Raw genomic sequence first — 4,816 nt, 5'->3', positions numbered from 1 at the left:
CAAACAAAATGTTTAGTCTAACTGACAAGAGATAATAAGCAAAAATAATCAAGGTAAAATTTCAAAACAATCCTTCCTTAAATACCACTCTTTGTTTTCTTTTTAAAAGAAATTTCTTAGATGCATACCTGTTTCCTATCCAATTATTTTTCAAGCTTCTTTGATCTTTGACACCCAGCTATGCCATACTCAGAGTACTTCATCAGCTTCCATCAAAGACCTTGGAATGGCTGCTGATTTGTGAGGTGACCACTGAGTGTCTAGCCTCCTTGCTCCCCTTCCTTAGCTCTTCTCTGTGCATTTCTTGCATTTTCATTGTTCCCTGTCTTATACTATTATTTTTCTTTCCTTTTCTTTTTTCTCATCCTCATCTCTCCCTTTGGCATTCCTTCGACCTTTGTTTCCGTGCCATTAATTATTGATGTTTTCTCTCATTTTGTAACATATCCTGGTATTTCAAACATGTTCCTAAACTTTTTGTAGATGTAAATATTATGGAGCCATCTGAGATTCAAATTCACAATTTCTCTTGTCAATTCACTCTTCCCCCACAAAATTAATAATCACAGTTAACCTTCTCTTTCTAAAAGTAGCCCATCATACCTTAAGTTTTAAGATGAAAAGTAAAAATCTGACTTCCTTAGAATGACAGTCATGAGAATATAACCTTGTTTTGCTTATGCTACACTCAATACACAGACTTTATCAGACTATTCAGTATTAATTAAGCATCAAAACTTTTACTCATCATCTCATATCTTTTAAAAGACATGAGATATCACCTCTCTAAAAGCCTTTCAAGAGGCAGTTTCAATCTCTTTTTATTGATGTGACAATAGGCTGTTTTTTGCCACAAACTTTATATTGACCCAAGATGAGTTAGTTGCCTATATCATTTTTCAAAAAATTAAAAGTTCCTTTAATTCTTGAATTTTTATATGCTGCTTTTGGGATTAGACAATTTTCCATATATTAATTTCAGTTTAAATTAAATATATTCTTTTCATCTTTTTATATCTTCTCATTTTTCTTTGCAGAAAATAGTATATAGTATATGTTCTGGAAATTCAAACAAGGAATTCATGACCTGCATAAACTTTACCTTTAAAGGGATAGGATTAGCTCATTATTTGAGAATAAAAGGTCACAGTTAAATTTTTGAAACAGGACAATAACAAATAAAACAATAACAATAACAATGTCAAGAGAATAAAATAATTAAAATGAATTGCAAAACAGAAAAAATGGTTTGTTGTAATGGAAGCAAACCATATTTGGGTGTGTTTTTAAAGGTGATAAAATAATTAAATATAATTTTAAAAAGAAATTGCACTCTACTTTCACAGAGCAAAGCAAATCATTTTCTCCACTTAATGCTCAAATGCTCAAAGTCTAACAAATTATTGATACTAAAATATTCTAATTAGAAACTTGATATTTAACATTCCAACACTCCAGTGATTATTTATAGCCTCTCTTTATCTCTTAACTATGCATCTCTCTCTGTTTCTCTCTCTCTTTCTTTCTCTCTTTCCTCTCATTTTTGACTCAAATACTTGCTTCCTTTGTTTAACTAGGTGACAGAAAAAGTGTCTCATGATAGATTTTTTTAAAGGCAGTTAGAGTTTTTCCTACTTTCCCCAATAATACTTTATAGCTTAATGCAAGTTCTCACATGTTAACCAAAAAATGCTAAAATACAGGCATGAACATCATCAATTTGATTTCCTGCTTTCTGATTATATTTTTCTCCTTTTGAAGTCCTCTCAGAGGTGCAATGTTATAACTGTATATAAGTAATTGGACACACTTTAGGCATATTTTCATCAAGAATATCTTACCTGTTACAACATATATCAGAGAAACAAGGGAAATTCTTCATTTTTCTTAGATGTCAGTTTAATTTCTTTCATTCAGTGATATTTATAGGTGCCTATTTCTTTTGTCAAATGGAAAAGTACATAAATTCAGTTAAGTAACCACTTGAGGCTTCTGAGAATGGTTAGACAAGGCTTACCTTCCGATGGGGATTACTACCACTTTCCACAACGTATTTTCACTGCGACAAAGTAAATAACAATTTCGAAGGTAGGCAATTAAATGAGTATTGCACCACAAGACAAAATGTGATGTTCTTTTAGCTATGAGGGTAAGTGTGTGGAGTAAGTGGCTTTTGTGATTTTATTCAACTGCACTTACTACTCAAGGTAAATTGTGCAGAAAAATTCATTCTTTGTCCTAAATAAAAAGAATATTTATTTGAATTTAGAAAGATATGCTGTGTCCTTGACAATCTATTGTGTCTTTGCTACTTCACTATGTGGAGATTTAGAAGAAAGGCTAATTTGTTAGAACATAGAGAACAGGTCTTTTATTTTCAGTATGGCAAAAGAATTTTTATTTATAGTCTTTTTAATTAAAACAGTTCTTTTCATGCAATATATTCTGATTATGGTTCCCCCTTCCCATTTCCTACTAGATCCTCCCTACCATCCTGCCCACCATATCCATACTCTTTCTTTCTCTTCTTCATTATAATCTAAATAATGACGGTGATAAAATTTAAAAAACTAAATGAAACAAAACAAATAAGCAGAAAAAAGAGCCAAAGCAAAATCCCAAAAAATACACACAAACTCTGAGACACATACCTTTGCACATACAGAAAACCCATAAAAACAAAATCAGAAACAATTATATACAAGCAAAAGACTTGTAAGGTAAAAAAAAAATGCATACAGCACTGTGAAAAACAACCCTCCAAAATGCCATTAAGTTCACTCTGTGCTGGCCATCTATTGCTCAGCGATGGAGCTTACCTTTAAGTGTGGTTTGTATACAAGTAAGATTCTTTGGAGAAAACTAATCTTTCTTTTGAGAATAGTTATCAGTTGAAGACAGCTTCTGGGTTACAGATGGGGACTTGTGTCCGCTTCATTTCTCAGACCTGGAGATCTGTCTCACACCTGTGGAGGTCCAATGCATGCTGTTACCATCTCTGAGTTCAAATGTACATAAGTTCTGTCATGTCTGGTCTTATTATTTTTAGTGTGTTCCATCTCCACAGACTCTCATAATTTCATCACTCTTATCCCTAATAGTTCCCTGAGTTTTGAGGTAACGGATTTGATGGAGACATCCCATTTAGATCTGAATATTGAAGGTCTTACAATGGTAGGTCTCTTCATTTGCTCATACTTACTGCACAAAGAAGCTTCTCTGATGATGGTCAAGCAGGATACTGATCTATGAGTATAACAGAATTTTATTATAATTCATTTTATTGCTACATTCTGCTAACAGAAAAGTAGTATTTGGTTTTCCCCTAGGCCCATAGCCTGTCTAGTCTTAGGTTCTTGGCCATCCAGACAGTGTTAGATATGGTTGCTTCTCTTGGCCTTGACTCTGATCAGATAGATTGGTTACTCCCAGAAGTTTTGTGCCACTATTGCACCAGTTATTTCGCAGGCAAGTAGCCAATGTAGATTCCATGGTTTGTAACTGCGTTAGCATTTACCTTTCTTCTATGGTAGTGTGCAAAATACATTTTAGTACCATAAACAGTCAGAAGGAGTGAAGTCTCTAGGTAGGCATCAGCTCAACTTCTCTGTGTTCACTAAGATATGTAGATTTTTGTCTTCAACAATAGCACTTTGCCATAAGTTTGTGGAGAGCAACCAATAGCATTGGTTATAACCTGTGTTGCATGATTGTTTCCATGGGGCACCTTTAACCAAGAACTCAATTAAATATAACCCAGTCCCAGTACTCTAGGTTTTATTTAGCGGCAAAAGATCTCAAGTTTCATCCATCCATACTATCTATTCTATTTTCCTTTCTTATGAAGGCCCATTTCTCGCCCTAGTCCCTTACTCTGTTCCTAACCTCTTCAGTTATATGGATTTTAGCCTGTTTATCAACAACTTAAAAGCTAATATCCATACACAAACAGATGCATGCCACATTGGACTTTTGGGGTCAGGGTGACCTCATTCAATATGATGTTTGTCTTTCTGGGTCTGGGTTACCTTACTCAATACGATGTTTTCTAGATCCATCCATTTGCCTCCAAATTTCAAGATGTCATTTTTTTCTACTGTGTAGTACTCCACTGTGTGATCCTACTGAAATTATGAAAAAGAGAAAATTGTCCTCTGTCTCCATATCTATTCAATGTAGTACTTGAGGTTCTACCTAGAGCAATAAGACAACAAAAGGAGATCAAGGGAAGACTACTGAGAAAAGAAGTCAAACTCTCACTATTTGCTGATGACATGATAGTTTACATACCTACCCCAAAATTTCTATCAAGGAACTGAAAGACCCCAGCTTAGCTGCTGTAATGCCATTTTGCAAGGCTTTCACACAAACAGGTGTAAGTTCAAGGTAAAGTCGGTACTCCTAGGAGGCCAAAACAGGATATCTGTGGTCAGACACCAGGCCTAGGAGGGGAACGGACAGTTCTGGGAAAAACTACATGTGCCCTAGATAGGGCCAAGTCAGCTATTATCATATCTTCATGTCCCCAAGGAACTTGTCCCCAAGTGAATCCATAGCCTCATTCGAACTGACCAATGGGATTCCTGTAACCATGCTTCTACTTCTATATGCCTGCTCCGCCCACCTGTTTCCATATAAAAGACTCCCCCTCCCAGCCTGAGGGCGTGCAAGTCTTCCAAAGAGACTCTGATGCCGCAGGTACCTGTGCATTGCTCAATAAATAACCTCTTGCCGTTGCAGCCAGTGGTCTCGACTGTTCCTTGGGTTCAGGGGTCTCCTCCTGAGGGAAGGACCACTCTGAGGGTCTTTCAGAACT

Source organism: Microtus ochrogaster, unplaced genomic scaffold (assembly GCF_000317375.1).
Source record: "Microtus ochrogaster isolate Prairie Vole_2 unplaced genomic scaffold, MicOch1.0 UNK21, whole genome shotgun sequence".
Lineage (NCBI taxonomy): Eukaryota > Metazoa > Chordata > Mammalia > Rodentia > Cricetidae > Microtus > Microtus ochrogaster.
The sequence above is the reverse complement of the archived record's forward strand: the minus strand, read 5'-3'. Positions refer to the sequence as shown.